The 23,285-nt window shown below is 36.2% G+C and overlaps 1 pseudogene; it reads right to left on the bottom strand.

Annotated features, from left to right (window-relative positions):
• LOC129046669 (uncharacterized) overlaps positions 1-23,285 on the bottom strand; it is a 70,911-nt pseudogene that overhangs the window by 19,917 nt on the left and 27,709 nt on the right.

The following is a 23,285-nucleotide window of genomic DNA, read 5'->3' as shown; positions in this document are numbered from 1 at the left end:
TCAACCACTTAACATTGTTTGCTTGGAGGGAAGAATAAAAGGAAATAATCTACTATTCATCTCCTGCCATGCACTCCATCTTCACCTTACATAGTGTTATTTGTCCTTCCTGAGCCTCACTCTGTAACATTTTCATACAGTTACCAAGAGCCAAATATGAAACTGAGCAAGGCTAGGTCATAAAATATCAGCCATTGATTTGGAACAGACTGAAATGAGGGGGAATCAAACAGATTCTAACCCTTTCTTCTTGTATCACTACTGCAGGAAATAATGGCCTTCAGACAAAAAGATCTGATCCCACTTTTCCTGATATATGGTTGGTAAAGGATGCTGCAAAGGACACCCATGGCAGCTGTGTGGTTTAGCAGTGAGACCTCAGCATTGCTCCAAAGTGCGAAAGGTGGGAGCAGTAATGAATGTCCCCTGCACCCTGCACAGAGCCTGGGGCCCAGTCAGGACTGGAAAGAGGTTTGTGACACTGAAGATCCACCTGCCAGAGCCAGCAAGACAGAGAAGAACAAAAAGCTCAGGAGCCTGTATGAGCAAACGAGCCTCTGACATGAACTAAAGACCAGAAAACTTGGCAGACTGAGTATGGAAAAAAATTTAGAATAAGGAAAATGTGTTGGACACCTTTGTCAGTCCTTTGAGGTTAAAGCTGGTGAAAGCCTAAGAGCTTCTGTGCCATAAGGTCTCCCACAAAGGAGCCAAGTGAGGGCGTAGCTGATGACTCAGCCTGCTCAGAGAGCCCACAGAGACCTCTGGATGAATTAGAGGCTGACATGTCTCATGCAGCATTACCAGCTCAGCTTTCAGAAACATGATGAGATTCGTGTTAAGTCTGGACTAATTAGCCATGCCTCCAAGCAAGGCTAATTAGCCCAGGTTCCACATGTGTGCTGACATGGTGATATTGCCCTGGTTGAAGAGCTAACCCTGCAGTGCTACAAACTAAATTCCATCACAACACAAGAGCAGCCCCTAAAGTAACAAACACAAGACATTTAGAATTTTACAAGTCCAAAATACTGCTCTAATCCACACTTTAAAAACCCCAGCAATTGGTTCTGGTTATGAATGAGAGGTGCCCTGTGCTTACTCACACCACATCACTCCAATTCTCCATCAGAGAATTTATATGTAACTCTTGCTGGGATCAGGTCCCTAACCAGAAACCTTCTGGCGTCTTGGCAAAGAAGTTACTGGGATTCCTGAGGCAGTGGGAAATCTGAGGAACCAGGAATCCTTCAATCCAGTTAGCTTTCCTCCAAATTTTCTAGTTCAGGTCTTATTTTTGCATATTTTTTTCTATTCTCTTCATATGTTTATAATGGTCAAAACATCATTCAGTCCCACAACTCATCATGTTGCAGTAGCAGCTGGAATATGCTGGCCAGATGTTTATGGCCAGCTTTCAGACCTTGTGTTCATGATGAACCACAAACTTCCGTACTTTCTTGCCCAGGAAGCCACTGATGAACCCTAACAGGGGCTGGCAGTTGCCTATACAGCAGCAGTATACTTGGAAAAGTGTGAATATGCCAGGAATTTGTAACCATTCCAATCCATCCCCTAGTTATTGGAGTTGCAGTCTTGTTTTTGTACACACAGGGTAGTGATTTCTGGTGTATAAGTATTCTTCATCTAGAATATATGATTCATTTTTGTATTCAGATCTACTGTGCCTAAATCACATAATTACCGAATGGTTTGGGTTGGAAGGGACCTTAAAGATCACCTCATTCTGACCCCCCTGCCATGGGCAGGGACACCTCCCACTACACCAGCTTGCTCAGAGCCCCATCCAACCTGCCCTTGAGCACTTCCAGGCACAGGGCATGGGGCAGCCACAACCTGTGCCGTGCCTCACCACCCACCCAGAAAATAATTTCTTCCTAATATCCAGGCTAAACCTATTCTCTCATAGTTGAAAACAATTCCTCCTTGTCCTGCCACTTCTTGCCCTTGCAAATACTCTCCATCCTTCTTATAGGCTTACATCAGGTACTGGGAGGCTGATATGCAAGAGTCAGCTCACTTAAAGAATACTTTTTTATGTTGCAGGATACATACAGAAAGAAATAAAAAACAACAAATTCCTGAAGGGGAAAACAAGCCTATTAATTGTTAAAATAATTCTGAGACTGACTTTTTTCCAGTAAAATTCTACAAAGCATCTACATTGTAACTATGTTGCTTAGCAGGCATTTCAAGTATATATATTTTCTTTAAAGGTAAGTATAAACAAAAGGACTCTGTGAGAGCAAATTCATATTTGCCTATTCTCTCATTATAAATTATGTGATCTTTCCAAATAGAAGCACTAGAATAATTAAACTAATTTTCCAAAATTATTCTAGTATATTCAATTACAGATTTTAATTATTTTTGAGAAATAATTCTCAGTGTTAATGAAAGAGACACTAGTTAGAATCATGGCAGAGTATGGGTTTCATGTCTCTGCATTCCATAAGCCTTATTAGAAATGTAAATCAAATATTTGATGAATACTAAGAGTCTATTGGGACATTAAAATGAATATTACCATTGTGACTCTGAGAATCAGGTTGAAGTATAACAGAAGTCAGTTAAGGTAAGTGGATTTCGATGCCAAAGGGAACATTAGCTGTTTTATAGAGGCCTCTTGAGTATTACCCAGTATTAAATGTGAAAAAATAGATGTTTAAATAACACTCAGGTTGTGACATGAACCAACAAAACACACCAGAACTTCAAAGTTTCAGCTGTTTCTTCATATATATTGACCTCATCTCCCATGTTAAATTAACTGAGGACAGCAGGGTGATGGAAAACACATAGATGGCATAGGGGAGTTGATTCTGATTCTCCCAGGTTATTCCCTAATCATCCACTATCAGTTAATGAGAACTTTGACATGGCTTTTGAAGACAGGAAGGTCTAATGCTGGCCCTGGCATACATCTTAAAGAATGGCTTTGTATTTAATGTGCAGTAAAACCATCCAAACCTCACCATATTCTACAAAGGACATTTTGATAGCCTGAAATATTGAACAGCTTTCAGCAATTAAGCCACTTCTGCATATTTATTGTTAGTATAGTTTATAGTATTTTTAAAACTGTACAAGCTGAAATGTATTCTTTCTATAGGAAATATCACACGTTGGAGAATGGGTAAATGGGAAACAAAGATGAGCTGCCTCTCCTAAGCCTGCAGACAAAGGTTCTGTCAGGGAAACAGCTATTACACGGTTTATTCCATCTCAGCTGATCCACAAAGCATCATGTTCCACTACTTTTTGTGAACTTTTAAGTTACCTACCTCAGCTTTATGTTCATTTGAAGGGAAGAAGGAGTTACACCAGCTAGGAAAAAAAAAACAAAAATTCTGTGTGCTTGCTTTACCACAACCAAAGTAAAATTTACAAGCAAACACAACTGGTATTGTTGAGGGGAAGAGATAACTTCAAATTTGTGTATGCTATGGTGAATTCTGAAGAGAAATTGTAAATAACTGCATGTTTGTATTTGACAGAACCAAGGTTATGAAGAGTAATCCCCTAAATTTAGAGAAATTTCTACACTTGAAACTGTCAGAAGATAAGTTCCATGCCAATTTTTTCACTATTTGAATGAAATTTCTTGCAGGTGATAGTGCTTGGGAAGTTTTAATTGTATGTGGGCTGAACTTGAAAGAATAAAAGAATTTCATATTGCTCCAAATTGAACCTTTGTACATCTCGTACCACAAAATCTATTTACTTACTAGGACTCATATTCAGACAATTTTGGGTAGTTATCTCCATTTTCTGCATTTTACCCTTTCCCTGTCATTTCTATAATTATATCTGTGGCCAGTACATTTCATGATCTATTATGTTATCACTGACAATATATTTAAAAAGAGAAAATGTAGATGCAGATTTCTTTTGCATGATGTATTGCTCAAAATGCTCCATATTCAAGGGAAAGGGAGAACCAACGTAATAGGACTTTCCCCCCACCCCCCCCAGTGCTTTTAGAGAAGTTCTGGAAAAGGCATTCCTCAAACCATCAATAAAACAGAATATTGACAAAATACTTTGTCATTAGAGATTGCCAGTTTTCTCTTTGACCTAGAAATATGGATAAAAATTATAAAACCTCATAAGATAGAAGAATTTTCCAGGGACTTTACTGCAATTTTTTCTACAGAATCTAATGGAGTGCAGCATAAGTGAATCTGTGTAATGCACATGGTCCCTTTTTTTTTTCCCCCCAGGATACAGATTTTAACAAAACATTCCATTTCAAATTATTAGGGTTTTACCTAGACCCCTCCTGTTACATTCAAATAGCCTTCCACTACTGGAAAAACCAAATATCAAAAGCATTTCAGTAACCCTATTCATTCTGTTAACATAAAACTTCCAACTCAATTTTTACAGAGGTTCAATCATGAACTGTTTCAAAATAGGGATATAAGTGACTTAAGTCATTATTTAATTACTTTCACACAAATATTTAACTCAGTGTGACAGTATTATGCCAACACTTAAATGAAAGTTGCTCTCATGTCTCTAATCCTATGACTAGGACAATTAATTGGAGCGATGAGCTTAATTCAAATCAGTTTTTCTATTGATGTCACTGGCCTCTGGTTTAAGCACTACAAGCAAGGGCCTGTCTGTATATTTAGAAGACAGTACCATTTCAAAGGAAATATCTATTTGGGACTTAATCATTTAGTCTGGAATATTTTCTAACAAAAGAGCTACAGCCATTAATGCATATTCCTGGATAAAAAACTAGGATAACTTGGGTATGGGAAATAGCATTTTCTCTTTCATTTAACAAGAAACATTTCTTGATATACAAATGCAGAAAATCACCATTTCCTACAGCTTTTTAAGTGGCAAAAATACATTAACTGAAGTTTCTAGCCTATAGTGTTTGGTGACTTTCTTTAAGGATTGCAGGCTATTGATGGGTATTCTACAGTACTCAGTCATCTACCACACAGAGATTGGACACAGGTGCTGTTCTTGAACTACAGCAGAGAGACATCTTAAATCTTACCCTCCACATCTGTTCCAGAGACTTTGTTTCAAGAAATTGGATGGTTATCCCAAAGGCACCCAATGCTTGGGGTGCAGTTTCAAGTAGATTCAAAAGAAACTACCATAGATATGCAACTTTCAGCTCAATTTAAAGAAATTAGAATAATAATCCATGACCCAGAGGAGGAAACTCCAGTAATGATGGTCATGATATGAAATGTCCCCTTCTTGCTAGGTGACAGACAAAATTAGCAATAATACACTAAAACTCAATTTCAGATAGAATAGCAGAACTGAGACCACTGTAATCCTAGCAAAACAAATAATAGAAAACCTAGAAGTTATTCATCATCAAAACTGACAGCCAAGTCTGCTTTCTTTAGGAGAAACACAAACACTGATGGTAAAATCCTACATTGGTAGAAGGACTGGTAATTCTCTAGGAGAATTATAAAGACAATATTATGTGTTTATTTTGATCAAGCAGATATAGCAGTTGATAACAAGAAAACAGTATTCAATCCAATAACAGTATTCAATCTTTCTGCTGAATAGAATGCAAAACATAATTTAGAGAAAAAAGAAATTATTACTCACTATATAGAGTAAAACTAGTTCCTATAGAGTTACTACAACAGAATGCAAACAGGTCATTATCCAAAAGGAAAAAAAAAAGCTCTTGATAAGTCTTGATACACAGAATGCTTAAATGATAGAATTCATATAATTATTGGGCACTCTAATTAAGTGTTTTTGTAGCTGTATCGTTTTTAAACCAGGTGTGAAAGGGGCAGAATCTTAGCCTATGAAATATTCTTCTGGACATCAGCTTAAAGGAGATGGTTTATATAGAAATCAGTTGTTGATATCAGAAATGGTTGATTCAATGATTTTGCACATAAATTTGCTATAGGAGTTGGGTTTTGTTTTGCTTTATTTTTGAATGGTTGATCAGTGGCTTTATAGAATGCTGTTGTACAAAATAAAAAGGAAGCATAACTATGTAAATCAAATGACTGATTAATTTTATACCATATACTTAAGAGAACTTAAGGTGAATCAATGGATTATAGAAACATGAGGAAGGACATTGAAAATAGCAAAAGGCTGTTACTCAAATAACTTAAGTAGCAACATAAAGCCAAGACTTCCTTTGCTGAAGTAAGTAGAAATGTAAGGAAATGTTGCAAACAAACTGTCAAGATGACATCCTATAACAATCTTGTTATTTTAAATATAAAATTGTACAGACAAATTTTACAGTTAAAAACATTTCACTACAAACATTAGTTTTTCCATTTTACAACACGAAGGGGCTTTTTTGTCACTTCTTTCAACTGAATAAAATATCTGTGTAATAGCATAATCAGCAAAGTAATTTTAATGGGGTAAAGACCCTGTGCTCCTGCTTTTTGTAACTATGAAAAAGCTGAATGTTTTATAACTGATAGAGTGTAATTTGCCTAAAATGTGTCAAATTATCAAAATCTAACAGGAGAAAAACCCCAGTGTTAAGATTTTAGGATTCTATTAAAGAATTTAGGTAAATGCTCTACTTAGGCAAATATTTTGCTTTAAAAAAAACAAGTCAGATTTTGTTGAAAACTCTTTTAACTAAATCAACCTCTTGCACATATTCCCTATTGCAAGAAAGAATTCAAGGACTTTTTTTATTTTTTTTAATAGTATCTGCCTCAAGAGGCAGCAAGAAATTGAGAACATGTTTTAGGGAAGTTACTGGAGGAAAGGACTAAGTATGAGTATGTATGTGAATACACATGTGAAAGACATTAAAAAAATTCAGCTGCCCCTTAGAAAGCACCTATTTGTTCAGTATGGGTATAAGAACCTGTTTGAAGTCAATTTTAAGTACTTCAGCCTAAATTTCTAGCACCAATTCAAAGACAAATCAGAGACATATAACTTCAACTGTTCTTTATTTCTCCATTTAAGAAATGAGAATAATATATATACTTGTCTACAACACAGCTGTATAAGAAATATTGCACTTTCAAAGTATGGGTAAAAATTACTGAAAAAAGAGATGACACTCTATAATAATCCATGGAGTAATACATAAACTGAATATTAGAATAATCCTGTGTTCATAGTTACCAAGAAAGATGTTTAAACTCTTTTATTGCCTTCTCAAGACATCTTTGAGTATGGGAACTCATGATTATTCACATTTCCTGCTGTGTAACAAGGGATTTCTTTCATTGGATATTGTTCTGGGGTTTTTTTGTTTTTTTTTAATTTCAAGATATATTATGCAAATTTTCAAATTTTGGATTCTATATGTACTAGAAATACATATCCGTGTACCTGTGTAGATACATTGTACTGCACATATACTGAAATACAAAATACAAATGTGACAACACATAGTTTAGTAGGCATTAGGTAGTTGAATCAATTGGTATGGTCCATCTGTTTGCAGCCAGCAAGTTCTTCAAACTTTTAAAACCTAATACATATCTTTCTGACCAAGAATACTGCAGTGATCTTTCCATGTACCATTGAAGAATAAACCTTCTTGAAACATGTAAAAGACATATTTGTAGCAATAAATTGTGAGCAATAATTTCTCTCCCACATGCTGCTATTCTACTCCAAAATTTCAGAATCTCTTAACAGCTACCAAATCTTGAAGCTCATATTTTCTGCTGACTCATTTTTTCTTACTACGGGTCAAAATATCCCACTTAAAGGATGGATAAATACTTTCCTGTCAAAACTGAGGTGAAATATCAAGTGAGGTCTCACAGAGGACAGTCCTAAGTCTGGTTCTCTTCCATATTTTCATTAATGACTACCAAGATAATGTAATGGAGAAATCATTTAATAGAGCTTGTAGGTGACACCATGCTGGAAGCACTTACAAGCACTTTACAGGAGAGCAGTCAAATTCAAAATTGTCTTGATAAATTGGAGAAATGGCCCAAAGTCAATAAGAGGAAATTCAATAAAGACAAGTGCAAAGTAGTAAATTTGGAAAGAAATAATCAAATGTTCAAAAATGAGGAAAACTGACTAGGCAGCAGGAAACATTTCTGATATAGAGAACAACCATAAGAAGAGCAGTCAACAACACAACAGCAAAAAGAGCAAGTGTCATCCTGAGGTGTTTTAACTGATATGCTGCTATTCAAGTATGTGAAGTGATGAACTTGTTCCATCAGCACTGGTGAGCCCTAAAGAGAAGTTCCTCCATTTAAGGGACTAAAGTCAAAATCTACACAAAAAAAAAAATTAAAAATGCCATTAAAACACAAGTGGAATGCAAATGCAAAGGACACAAAACAGCATTATAGTTATTTGTTAACCATTTCTGCGTGGCACATATGCTAATTTATTTATTCCTTTAAAAAGCTGTTAAGATGTGTGTATTATCAAGTCAGGGGAATGAATTGCACTTACTATGCATGAAATATATCAGTAAACTGAGACATTAATGCTTATATAAAAGTAGAAATTCCCTGTAGTGACATTAATGAAAACACAAACTGCCAGGTGAAAAAGGATGTAGTGTGGTAAATCATAGAATCATAGACTGTTGGAATGGTTTGGGTTGGAAGGGACCTTTAAAGGGACATCTTCAACTGGATCAAGTAATGTGGTGACTCAACCAACCTGATCTTGTTTCCAGGGATGGGGTATCCGCCACCTCTCTGGGCAACCCATTCCAGTGTTTCACCATCCTCATTGTATAAAAAGAGCCTCTTCCTTGTATTTCATATAAATTGACCCTCTTTCTGTTAAATCCATTACTCCTTGTCCTGTCACAATACGCTCAGCACAAAGTTTGTCCCCTTCTTTCTTGTAGACTGCCTTCAAGTGCTGAAAGCTTGCAATAAGAAATCTCCTTCTGGTCATGGGAAAGGCCAAATTGCTAAAGGACAAGACAGGAAATTTGATCAAGTCACTCTATTTCAGTGACCCTAAATGGTGTCATTGGAGAAAGGAGGAAAAAAAACCCATCCTAAGCTTCAGTAAGGAGGTTACACCCCACAGATTATTTGAGATAATCCCTTGTAAGGAAAAATGCTGGTCCAAGGGAGGTCCTTTCAGCCAGATGGTCTCAGAAGAAAACTGTTCTGTTGCCACTACTGGCCTTACACTGGTGGATAAGTACTGTAAGCCTGCTGGACTTCCCACTCACAACCTGCCACTGGATTCTCTGTAAGAGGAATCATCCTTCTTGTATTTGGGGGTAGGGAGATGCAGTTGGCATAAAACAGTCAAATGTAAGGATATATACCCTATGTATAGGTGTAGAGAAGATCCATCCTTTAAATTTAAACATACCCCATTTTTCTTTAGAGTAGATTTGACACTGCAGCATTATTTGTACAATCTGTAAGTGTAAGGATAGTGCTCAGGAGCCCTAGGCACAGAATAGACCTTCAGTGCCAGATTCTAAGTTGGAGCAAAAAACCAGCACAAGATTTTATAGGTTAGGTATAGCAGGAAGAGACAGCATCAGCCTGGATGACAGGCAGCAGTGTCAGCACACTGTTAGTTCAACTCTTGTCAACTATTCTACAGACATTGTAGCAAAAGAGAATTTTAAGGAGGAAGTTTAGTTTTCAGGTGGTTGTCCTTATGAAGATTTTTAGATTAATTCTGAATGTGATACAAGATATGAACAGACCTGAAAAAAGTCTCTTCATCAGCTAAGTACGATATTTGTATTGTTTAGTCCTCAACTTATGATCAAAATATCTTAATAAGGCCATGATGATGCTTTCAAATATTATTAATAAAGCCATAATGATGCTTTGGAATATTACTACTGGCAAAAAGAAATAACATTTTAACCATCTTTAAAGCAGGGTTGGTGGCTGGACCAGAGTACTCTGGGCTGTGTGGGTAACCCAAGTTGTATTTTCTGTTTCTATTTGCCACCCCTAGGAGGAGCATAGTGATCATAAGCGAAGAGCAAAATACGCAAGCAAATTAAGTTCTTAAGCATGAATTCTATCTTGCTTTCAAAATGGAACAAAAAGAGCCACACAGGCTTTTCTTTGTATATATATGTAAGGTTTGAACAAACATTGATTAGATAGCTTTTGCATCCAGCAGGGATTCTTGCATGCTTGTTGACAAACATTCCAGATGTTGTGGGAGTTCTTTAACCTTTTAAACCCATACTAATCTGTAATTATTTTGGGAGAGGATCAGCAGTCAAGGAGAAGAGTATGCTCTGTGTATTTTACTTCCTTTTGCTGCAGTTGACAGTGAATGACCCACAGTCTTAAAGACCTGAAGGAATCATTAGATAGATTTGCATTTAGCCTTGATCCAGAAACCATTATGAAGGAAATGCAAAGCTTTAAAATAGCCCTATTAAGACATTTTATTAATGCATCTGTTCATTATCACTAGCTCTCTTGCAGAGTTCTTACACAGTGGAATTTAAATTTCTTGATGTTATATTTGGCTTAAATGGTCATAAGGATAACCTTCATCTCCCTCAGGGCTCATTATTGCATAGGTGTGGAGAACATTATTAAATAACAGTACAGTGGGAGAAACCCCTGAGTATTGTGTTCTGCCAGATGCATGAGAGCTATTACACCTTTGTTCCTACTGCAGTCTGCACCATTTTCTGCTGCTTGTCCTTTACGATTTTGTTTAATGAAAAATAAACAGTTTGAGGAGGCAATTTTCCACCAGTGATGCAGGAAGCATATTTTCCTTCAGAATGTGCAGGGTACTCAACACAGAGGGGTCCTGCTTAATAAATAAGGCTTTTCTGGCATGACTGCAAGAGAAATTGCTGTTAGGCATTGTTTATTTAACAATTTATTCATAGTTACACATGTAAACTACAGTAAGGAAGAACTGAGAGAGAAAATAACTGCAGGGTGCATTGGTGAGAGCTGCAGTCAGCCAGTGCCATTTCTGAGCTGAACCCCCAAAACCATGAGAGCTTTCCAAAAGTCCCAGCAACAAGCACCAGTTATCATGGAATTGCCAGTGGGACTGAAAACTGCTGAAGGTTCAGCATGAGTCAAGCCCTGAACCACAGGTTGTGACAAGGGACTGCTCTAATATCCTCTGTTAGCTTCATGCAAAAATCAAATCCCAGGGACCTCCTGCATCTCTCCTGCCAGTCTGCAGCTTGAGAGGGAATTGGCATTGACTTTAATGAGGATACATTGCTCCAAGATGTCTCTTAGAGATCACTGTTTTGCACTCTCATTTGTTTTTTCAGTTCAAGCCAGCCCAGTCTGCAACCTAAAAGCTCCCATGAAAACCTTGCCTCCCACTAATATGTGTGAAAATTTAAATAAATGAAAAATCTAGGCATTTCTGTGCTTAAATGAAGAGATGGTTTACTGCCTCCCTACAAATATAGAAAAACCTACAATGAGGCAACACCAATATAAATTGAGATGGCTTAAAGGCGATTATTCAAATTCTATGAAATATTGCATATTCTTAGCCTAAACACAAAATATTTTGTGTAAATACAGGACCAGTTATCAAGATCACAAACACAAAAATGAAAAAAAAATGGATTTTAGTAGAGGCAACTCCAAAGGGCCAATTGCAGGGAAAATCCTTACTGTGTTTGCATGTTATTTGAAAACAATCCAATTATCAGGATGCTGCAACTGTGAACAGTTTGCCTTCACAACATATAAACAGCTACAACTATTTCCCCAATCCAGTCCCAAACATCATTAATAGCAGTAATTTCAGTGACTGCAGAATACAGCAAATACCAAGATATTATGGCTGGACTCTTCAGCAAATAAAGAAGCAAAATAACTAGCACACCCAATACCTAACCTCCAGGCATGTATGATTCCTCTGAAAAAGTTTACCTCTATTCAGGTAAACTTTTACCCAATGTAAAAGTTAACCTGAATAGAACATGCAGCACTTTGAATCAACCAGAGGAAAAAAAAGGTATGTTTAAATATTGGCCACAATAATCATTTCCAAAAAAACCACTTTCAATAAATATTTTTCATGACAATTAGCTAGGATGTCAATGGATGCTTCAAAGAATTTGGCCAAAATAGCTTGGTTCATTACCTCTATTTTTCCTGTTGTATTCAAGCAAAGCACAGCAGTGCTGCACTGAGGCTTTCCCCTGACTGCAGAGTGCATGGCATTCTGCTTTTCAACAGCAGAATGGTGTAGCAGCACAAATTGGCTCGAAATATTATGAAATAGCATCGTTACTTGTGTATGAAATCTCAAAATCACCACACTACAACCTTAATTTTAATTGGCTTTTTCACGAAGCCAGCAGCTAAACCTCACCACTGATGGAAATTCATTCAATTATTTCTAGGTAGTTCCTAACTCCTCAGCCAGCAGTGTGCTCGGTGATAACACAGTCACTGACTTTCCCTTACACTGTGGGGAACAGGATATGTATCGATACATCTAGAGGATCATTGGTAGTTACATTCATCTGACATAAAGGAAGCTCCCTTGGTTTCCCAGAAGCTGAAAAGCAGATTTCATAAGGAAATCACAAATATGTTTGTCTGTACAAGCCTCCTTTCAGGACTCCTGAGTCCACTCCAGGTATCATTCTCCTCTTCAGTTCCTGACAGTGCCATTACTGTCGTGTGATTTGGTCAAATTGTTATACCAGCTCTGCTTGTACAAACAGAGACTCAAAACAGTGTGTTAAGTACAGCATCATATGTTCTTTTTTTTTTAATCCCATCTATTTTTCTCATGCACATTTCCCAGTATTTTTTTAACATGTTTCTTTTTTTCTTTCCTATTTTGACAGTAAGATCTTTGTTATTTAATGATGAACATCAGCATTTTGCTACAAATATTTTGGTTTTCTTTTGATAAATTTACTACCTTTGGTGTCTAAGCTTAAAAAAAAAATAAGCAGATCCTTTTTTAGTTATGAATGGTACTGATGTAATTAAAACTCATGAAAGAATATGTAAAATTAAAAATCTTCAAGTATTTCCTGTCCAAACTATCATTAGCCAAAGACAGCATTCATTTGTGACTGAAAATGGAGAATCAATAGAACATTTAACATCTCAGCACTGCTTTTTCAGTGTTGCCTAGCTTCAATTAAAACAAAAAAACCAAAGAAACAAAGGAAAAAAAAAAACAAGAAAAAAAACCCCAGCAAAACCCTCAGCAAAATCAGTAAGAGTAAAATGAGATGGGAAAATTTTCAAGAGATCAGAATTTTTTTTTTTTGACCTGCCCTCAGACTAAATAGCCACATGCTCCCTTTTCTTGTTTTAATCTTCCATGGATCAGTCCATGGCCGTGCAGGATGCAGTGTTAACCTGAAAAAGTTCAGTAACTATCTGTAGATCTCTCCACCATTCAGCCTAGACACACAAACCTCCTCTTCTTTCTCATCTTTCTACTCCTGAACAGGCAGACTGATTCTACAGAATGCTTTTGCATCAGAGTATGATTGCATCAAATCAGTATTCAGGGAATCCAAACATCCAACCAGTTGCAGTGTCTCTCCCAAGCAATTTAGCAAGGTTTCATTCTGCTCACAATCTGTCTTCAGAAATTAAGACATCTATATTGTAAAACTGAGGAAGAGAGGCACTTTGCAGATAAGTGGAATTTATTCAAAATGCTTCCATGTAACAAATCACTTTATGGGTGCCCTTTAGACTCAGGCACATCTCTATGTTTTAGCAATTATTCATCATTTACATGTTCACAATTTAGAAGAGTTTTAAAATCAAAATGCATTAGATGCCTACTCTGCCTCAAATGGTCAAACAATTCTTGATAGCACTTCACACTTAAGGGACTCTAAATAAATTAAATAATGACTAGGGAAGCATGAACCTTTCCTGGTGTGTGTGTGAACACAGTGAAAAGTAGCAATAGTCTCCCAAATCTAGGATATAAGACAAAAACCTGTCTCACAGTCACAAAATATCCTGTTACCATAGTGATGGGGACTGAGCAAATGACTAAAAATACCTGGTCTTAGTCACACTGTCTTAGGAATGTGACCTAAGTGACACGTGATAGATGATTTTCCTTGAGGAATTGATGGCATTTACAAGGAGCTAACACTGGAAAGCAAGTCCCATGTGCGGTAAGACACTCAAAGAGACCACCTTCTCAAAGATGCAGCTTGGAAAGAAAGCTCTCTGGGACAAGGCATGCAAAAAAATTATGATCAAGAGAAACCACACGTAGGTCGTTAAATAGTCAAAAGCATCAATTACACGTGGGTTTCCCTCACTAAATAAAGTTGGACTTTAAAAGCATTCTTTGGAGCTGCTAATACATAAAATTAACCACAACCTCCAAAAAAGAGCACTGTCCACAAGAATCCCCCAGCTGTGACTGTCAAAGTTAGGACAACTCATGTTTAGGCTATCTTTGGTTCACAACACCCACATATGTCAGTACAACACAAGAGGGGGCTAAGAAAGTGTGTGGCAGGAGAAGCTGCCAGTGGCATCTCCCACATCCTGTTTTGTTTACAAACAGCCATCTAAGAATGTTTTCATCTCTGAATGTTTCTAAAAGTTTCCTGCACTGAGCTGTTAAAGAGTGTTGGAAGGCAGACACCATAAACACTGCTGAGTATACAAAGGGGTTAATGTTTGCCTGGAGGCATCTGCAAGTTCAGACCTGCCACAAAAATGTTCTGCACCCTCTAAAGGATATTTAAAATAGTATGGGATTATATTCCATCATTCTTAGACACAGTGGAATTCTGAAAATACATATTTTATTTCAAGTGTAACAATAAAATGCTCAGTTTTGAAAAAGATCACCAGCATTAGGTAAGGTTTATCCTGACTATATTTCTTAGAAGTAGTTTCTTATTCATGCAAGGAAAAGGAATTAAAAACAACAACCAAAAAGCCCAAAACTTGCAGCACCTGCAGGTGAAATTTTGTACCATTGTAAAGAATTTACAAGTAACTTACCTGAACAGACCAGATGGAGGCTATACTGAATTCCAGTGGGAAGTATTGAGTACCCACAGTATCTCAAAACTTCAGACAGATCATTTCTGACCATCTTTTTGTCAAATTCTCCCTAGGAAAACACAATTTCACAATCAGAAGAAGAAAAGTTTTTGTCAGATATATCTTTACAATAAGGTATTAGGTACTGGAGGGTTTTTTAAGAAATATTTTTCTCATTTTTTAGAAATACTTCTTCAAAACCAAGTTAAGATGCTTGAAATGCTTTGTATGAAGATATAAGCCTGTGCAGAGGCTACATGATGTGGTACTTATCTTCTGACTTATTCCTACACTCAAGGGAAAGTCATACATCATCCTTGCTGATGAAAGGAGAGCAGCTGTGCTGAAACACATCTCTTTCCCATATTAGAACCTCTCAATATGAAGAGGTGATGGTCAGCAGAACTGGTAGAAAGAGGTTGAAGTAAGTGAAAAATTATTGTGGTTAATGTTGGTTTTTTACTTGGCAGATACACTCAACCTAAATCAGTATGTGAAACCTCTCCCCCTACAGTAAAAGGCAAGAGGAAAAGTCAGAGTGGAAGAAATTTTCCCCAGTATTACTGTAATGGAAATGGCCATATGTGTCTTGCCACAAATACTTAACAAAAAACCAAGGAGAACTCATAGCAGTAGGCTGTCAATAATATTCTTGAGAAATTTAATATATTAAATAATATAGTTTCAGTCAAGGAGGCTAACTCAGAGATAGGTGTTGTATGATTTATTTTGTACTATTCAGGAAAAGTACAAAATAAAAATTAAAAAAGCTTCACACTCTTCTATACCTTCATATCCATAAAACATTTCAGGTAATCTACTTCTAACTCACAGATTTTTACAGATTTGGTAAGATTCTGCAAAACATTTTCCCTGAGAGGCAGAGATTATGAGTTTAGCTGATGAACTATTGATTAACCAAACCATCAGACTTTCTGTAAGGGTTAACATCCCTAGATCATATTACACTCCGTGTTGTGCATGAGCATCTATAACATGTTTCCTTCCATCTTCAAAGCAGAGGAAATTATTAATGTCACCTTAACATTTTCGAAAAACAGCATCTGCCTTCTAAGGCAGAGTTCGTACTCTAATCTTTGAAGACCATGAAGAAAAGACAGTGGGGAAAAAAATAGACAATACATTGAGCTGCGACATCTTATCTAACAGGTACATTTTTATTTCTCTGAAATGTCTTTTTAAAGAAAATTTAAAAAAAATCAGTACATTTCTAACTCTTAGGTGTGAAAAAATGGTTACCAAAGTCCAGCTTGCAGTATTTGTTTCAATGTATAGCTGGATACTCACCAATTCTCTTTCTCTCACTTTTTTCCCATGAGGGAAGCTGTTTTCTAGTGTACACTTGACTAATCTTGCTCATATTCTGTGATGAGATGGCCACCTGTTATTCTGGAAGAGGAATTTGAAGGGCAATGGATGTGATAGAAAGGAAGTTTAGATTAAACTTTACAGTCTAAACTTTTTTATTTTCCTTAGTATCATCATATAATCCTTGAGGTGATAAGGACTACACAAACAAAAATATTCAGAAGAATGCAAGTGGGAGTAAGGAGAGCACTTGGAGCTAAAGAACAGGCAGGTTTGGTATCAGCCAACTATTTTCTCTTCTTTTAACACTTTTCTGCTTATGTATCAGGAGAAGCAGCCCATGTCTCTACTTATATATATTTCTATTCTATCAAACACACGATTTTTTTTCTTTTTTTTTTTTTAGCAATTAAGATGTAAAACAAAGTGGGAGAAGAAGAGTGCAATGAACATTCTGTTAGTTACAGGCTGTTTCTGTACCTGGAAAGCTGCAAGCCCCAGCACTGACAGTACAATATGCAGGCACACCACGACTGTCTGGAGGCAGAGGGATCAAGTGTTGCACGGGGCATTCTCCTCTAAAAACTGATACAGAGCCTTCTGGAGATGAAATGATGAGAATGGGCGCCAGCACAGCACTCAGCCTCACTGAATTCTCCCTAACACTGAAGGTGCGGAACAACCATGACAGTCAGACAAGCTGAGCATGAGATTTTTAATAGCAAAATAGCAGCATTCAAGAATTCTGACACTACTAAAATGTAAGTGCTGAGCTAATTAAACAACCAAAATAATACCTTCACCTTTACTGCCTTGAATGTGCTGTGTTCAAACCACCTTCTGATGTATCTCTGAGTGCAAACAACAGCTTTAAGTACTTCTCCATTGACAGGGTGCCTTCTACTATCTCAAGGAGCTGCAAAGACTTCCAAGTGAGATGCATTTTTCTTGTGAGTTTGAAGGTCAAGGTGTTTGTCACTAGAAGTTAAAGGACAGAAGATTCATTTTTTCAGTTTGGTGGACTATGGAAAAAAATTCTATAAGGCCAGTTGTAATGTGCACCTAAAATGATACAGAATCACGTAGAATCCTCTTATTTACATGAATAGCCTGAAAAGATTGAAAAGGAACTCTTGGTCATTTACTATCTACAATTACAGAATTAGCATCCAAATCTTCTTGCCAAGTGTTCTGCTGCAGCTGGGTAGATCTGCACAATGCCCATGCAAACTATAAGGATTAAGTTATTTTCAAAATTGTTAACATTTTAAATTCTTATTCTACTATACAGCTTTGGTCTTGTCTTGGAGGTTTTTTAATAGAATATGAAGTCAGATTTTTGTGTGCAAATACACTGTAATTTGAGTAAGACTAAAGAAATATTTTACCTGCCAGCTCTTAAAATTGAACTGGTAATACAAGCTATAGCTGAAAGACATTGAAAGATTTAAGTGTCTCTTCCATATGAATGCAAACTTTCATGGATTTTATTAATGTGTATTCATTAAACTTGCCAGGAAATTTCACACACACACTCAAAAACAAAAAAAAAAGAAAAAGAAAAAAGGAAAAAGAAAGATTTTAGTAGACAGAGAAATATATTGAAACTAATCCTTTTCATAAGAACACAGCAGGAAATTCTGTATTGGAGATTTTCCTGTCAAAACAAGATAACAGAAATACTAGAAAAGTGAGGATATTCAATATCCTGGAATATACGTGTATTTGCTACAGTAAAATTACTAAAAGTAATTTTAAAACTCTGAAAGCTCTCAATTTTATCTTGCTACAGAATGAGTAGAAAGGAGCTCTTTGTAGTTTCATCTCCAAAGTCCTCCTATGTGATTACCTTACTATGCCCCAGCTGAGGAAACAATCACAATATATATGATAAATAACAAAAAAGTTGAATTTTGCATTTCAAGCAGTGTAACTGGCAGAAATGTAAACCAAACCATAGTGGAAAATTTTCCATCAATGACATTTAGGTTTTCTTTTTGTCCTGAATATACAATTCTGAATAGAAATAGTCATTTTATGCTTAAGGTCATGAATATCTGTGTGCATAAAGTCACTTGTAATTTCACTTTATACATTCAGATTGTGCCAAGACTAAACCAATCTGCTTGAAATAGCTTTGAATTAAGAGGAAAATGGGGTTTTATGCCTGGTCTTCATTCAGCAAGGTGCCAGTAAGATAAAATTATTGAGAATGTGGAGATATGGGTATTTCTCAAAATGTTGTCTTCTGGTAGCTTTGTTTGCTTGTTTGTGAGGTTATAATAGATTGAGTTTTTTTAAATTAAAATTACTTAGATGATGAATTTCATCTGAAACTGATTATTTTCTGGCATTCTGTAGTACTTTCTCTGTGCAACCAAAAGCCTGCAGGATTTCTCATCAGACCATCTTCTTATCATTAAAAAATAGCATTTGCACTTATTCATCACTCCCCTCTATGTCACAAAGACAAATCTGTTCTATCAATCTTCATCTCTCTACTAGCTAAAAAATCTTCCAGGTATTCCATATAACCTGACGATATGGCACCACAATTGCATCATTCACTCATAATCTGGCAGTGCCTCCAACCTTTCTCACTGAACAGGGAGCTGAGCCCCCTATCAGCTTCATTCAGCTCCATATCTGCAGAGGCCGTGCATATAACACTTTCCCCAGAGAGTCTATCAGAGAAGAACGGCATTTTAATTTGTCTGTAGGGTTTCCAGGAGATTGCAGTTCCCTGGGTTGCACAGTGGGTACCGCAGTGGATCACCACAGCTCTTTCTAGAGATGCCTATGAACTGCCGGTGATGCATTTCTGCTCTAAGGCAGGAGAATGTGCCAAGCATGTGAATATTCAAGGGCTACATCTCTGGACTGATCAAACCCACGGTCTTCAAAGACCAAGAAACAACATTATATTAGAACCAGAAGGGAAAAACCTGACTCGTTATCTATATGGATATATAGAGTATACACAGCATTTCTACAGATTATTTTTTGTCAAATTTTGAGGAAAAGTTTATCCAAGGAAATTGTCTGTGTTGGGAGGGCAGAGCCCATTATTCTGTCTCGAAGGAAGAAAAGCTTGAAATGTTGTAATAAAATTGTTTTTATATTTATTTCAGATTCGACTTAAAGTTTGACTCTTTGACAAAATCCTCAAATCAATGGGTAAGTTGAGGAAGAGATAGATTGTTTAAGGAAGGAAGGGTACTTGGACAGAGGCAGAGAAAGTTTTCTGAAAATCAGCACGTTTAATTATTTCTTTTATTTAATGAAAATGTGTTTCAGAACAGTTCTGATTAGGTTACCATTACATTCTTTTGTAGATCCATGATAAAAAAAAATTATGTGAAAGATGTGGACAAGTGGCTGTTTGAAAGATCAAGTGTACAATCAAACCCTCACTTAGGTACAGCAGCTGTCTGCACTACAGATGTCTTTGTAAAATCAAATTCATGCTGCAGATCTGATGGGAATGCATTGAATGGCTCTTCCTACTGAATTATACATGGGGCAATTTTTTTTTTATAATATCACAATTTAATTTCATGCAATTTACATATTCTGATTAATAGTGCAGTGCAAAGATATATTTAATATGCTCTGGCACTGCTGTATAAATAACGTCTGATATCAATATTTTGTGCTGTTCTTTAAGATTAGACAATTTTAAGGTTGTAGTCAAGTTAACTACTCTTTCTTTTATATGCCACAAAAAATATATTCTGAACTACCTTCTGTTTAACGTAATTTCTCTCCGTTACATTATCTCTAATGAGAACTTTTACAGGAAAATATGTTGTTTTTTAATGGAACAAGATAGGGAAACAGGGTGACAAAGTGTTTTTTATTTAATAAGTGTTTAGAATATACTAAAGCAGAACAAATACCAAGCAGGATGGTTGAAAAGGAATTTCTATCAATTTATCTGCATTGATGTATATTCCATCACTTACAAATTTCAGTTCAGATAATGCTACTAATTAGTTTTGGCTGATATTGGAGTATTTTGTATGCCCCATTTATAAAAGCTGTTTGCCCATCTGTTAATAGGTTGGAAGTGATTAAAGGACACTTATTTTGGCTGTTGCAAAGGCCAAATCATTTTAAAGCTGCAAATATGTGACAAAATCAGCTAAAGGTTTGCCAAGTTCAGGACCTGATTTTCTTAAAGCATTGTGGTGTCTGCTTCCTTTCCCTCCTGCCTAAAGTGCCTCTGAGTTTTCAGTATTTAAAAGCAAAAATTCATTCTACTATGGCAGGCTACACCTTCTATCTATTTGCTTAAACTGAGGTTTTAATGAACTTTGAATGTTTTTCAGATCTCTAGCATTTCTGCTGTTTGTCTACTAGCTTTGAACCATTGCTTCTGAGAGGTTAATTAAAAGGGGGCTTACAAGAGTACTCATTATCACTGTATTTTAATACCTGCACCTATTCATTGTGTCTATTGTTTCATCAGTACGCACAAAAGAACAAGAAAGTCAGAGGAAAAAAGAAGACAAAAAATAGGATAAATAGTTTGTTTGACAAGGATAGTCATGGACAGTGAGCTGGGAATCAACAGAAAATCAAAACCTCTAACGACAGAAGATTTAAGTGTGTTTTGAACTTTGTTGGAGGAGTGCTTGTGTTAGGTTCAGCCTCAGCTTCGAGTTTGCCTGGCCATGTCATTATTGAGAGATAATTACAAACTTCAGTTCCATCCAGTGAAGAGTCATGACCTTAACTTCTATGAAGGTAAGAATTAGCCTTGTACACAGAGCTGGAATAATAAAAATGTTACCTTTGCCTTCAGGTAGGCCATAGCATTTACATCCTATGGCCTACCTGAAGGCAAAGGTAACATTTGAATTATACTCTTTTTTCTACATATATTTAACTTCATGCTTTGCAGTGTGAGGACAGAAGCTGACCCTTACTCCAGTGAAAAGTAGCAATGGAGTTGTGAAAGGAGCATTTACACAGATATTCTACCCCTGTTTTTTTTGCAAATGCCTGAATACTTTTTTCTTGACTGGGTTTGAATGTAATACCAAAGGGAAAAGACCAATAACTAACTCTAGACTTATTCTCTTCATCTGCAAATTTAATTTTATAAATGAGCAACATAAAGTGCTACCGACATACATTAAAGAAATACCACCTGCTTCAAACTGCTTTAATGGAAAATCTGTCTAGCACTTTCTTTAATGATTATATGTCTTAAAAATTCAACAAATGAAAGGATTATCACCGTAATCATATTAATCTGAAAAGGATTAACAGCCTACTGTTGAAAGACTTCATGAACTGCAGTAGGAGAGGATCTGAAATAAAAATGCAAAGAGCTTTTCTCATAAATAGTGCAGAAAGACTGTTAGAGGTTGAAGCAGCAGAAGTGAAAATGGACTGTAATGAAGAATGGGGATGTGAATCAAACACATCAGCGGTGAAAATAAAAGAAAATCACAAAAAACATTCTGTAAGCTCTAACATCCTTAACACCTGTATATGCATTTTCATTTGCAGGTTTCTGTGACTGGCTGCACTCTCATTATCATTTGTAATTTTGGACAAATTTATATACATTATTTTAAATGTCTTGTTTAAAGAATGAAAATTTTATTGAGCATTCTGAACTTGATGAAACGCTGAGAATGAAGCCTTGGCTTCCTGTGGATACAGATCTTTTGAAGGTTAGAAAGACTTCCCACAGTCTGCAAAATACTTTATCTTCGACAATACACAGTTTAGCTTCTAGAATTTCAACATATAAAAAGAATGTTTTATTTTTCTGTAATATCTTCCCTGCTTGTAGGACATTAATGGAACCGTGGCCAGGCATTTCTTGTTATTTAATGGCCAATAGAGTTCATTTCATCAAACCTCATTCAGTAGTTATTCCATATTCATGAAGACTCTTAAGGATGTGTTTGATTTTAGCTTTAGTAGGAGTTAAGGATATGTTTAAAGTTAGGCACATACTTAAAATGCTATGCTGAATTTGGATGGAGGCAATCTCATGCTTACCTGAGCTAAAGTTAAAATTAAGCGGATGCTTAAGTATTTTGCTGAATACAGATGGAGTGCAGAACTGCATCCCAGTGATTACTCATAAGTGTCAGTATGTTCTCAATCCAGAAATTATCACTTTACAAATAAAATCTGAAGATATGCATATGCATAATCAATGTATGGCTGAGTAGAATTTTGATGACCAGCTAATTACAATTCATGCAGACATAAATTAATAAGGGGATGAACACTACTCAAACTCAAACATACATCCCAAATTATTCACTTGGGTTGCACACAGAAGATAAAAATAGAACAGTAAAACAGAATGGAAGCATAAGGACAAACCATAATGACGAGCACAACAAGAGCTTTTGTTTCCAGTTGAAGACACCAATCTAAACCTCAGTGGGACCAGTTCTGTTGGTCTCAGGGCCTTGTACGAAAACTTGCCTGGTTTCCTAAGGCTGGAATTATGTTAAGGGGAGGTTAATATGAACATCAAACTCAGAAGCCAGAATCATGATTTTGAGGTTTTGCAGTTTAATGACATTGAGAATCTAAGGGTTCTACTTGGAAATAGTCTAAATGTATGACTGCAACTGGCTTATGCTTTCTAATTCCTTTGTCAGTTTTCAATATTAATTACCAAAATAAAACCACTGAAAAATACTTTTGAAAACAGCTAATTCAGTTTAATCTCATATTCCTCCTTTCTGACTTAGCATTTGATGCAGAGCTTTACTTTTAGTTGGCTTGGAAGACTACTGTAGTCTGGAAAGACAGAAAAAATACCTTGTGAATTAGATATGTAAATCCTTAGACAGCTCATGACTGAGATATATTTCAAGAACTCTACATATATTTTAAAATGTTCCAAACATAGACCAGAGTAAAAAAGTTCAGAGAAATAAATCGACCTAATCAGTAACTACAAATGCTGGGGATGAATACAGCAATAATTTG

Source organism: Molothrus ater, chromosome 4 (genome assembly GCF_012460135.2).
Source record: "Molothrus ater isolate BHLD 08-10-18 breed brown headed cowbird chromosome 4, BPBGC_Mater_1.1, whole genome shotgun sequence".
Classification (NCBI taxonomy): domain Eukaryota; kingdom Metazoa; phylum Chordata; class Aves; order Passeriformes; family Icteridae; genus Molothrus; species Molothrus ater.
This window is presented reverse-complemented; position numbering and strand designations above follow the sequence as displayed.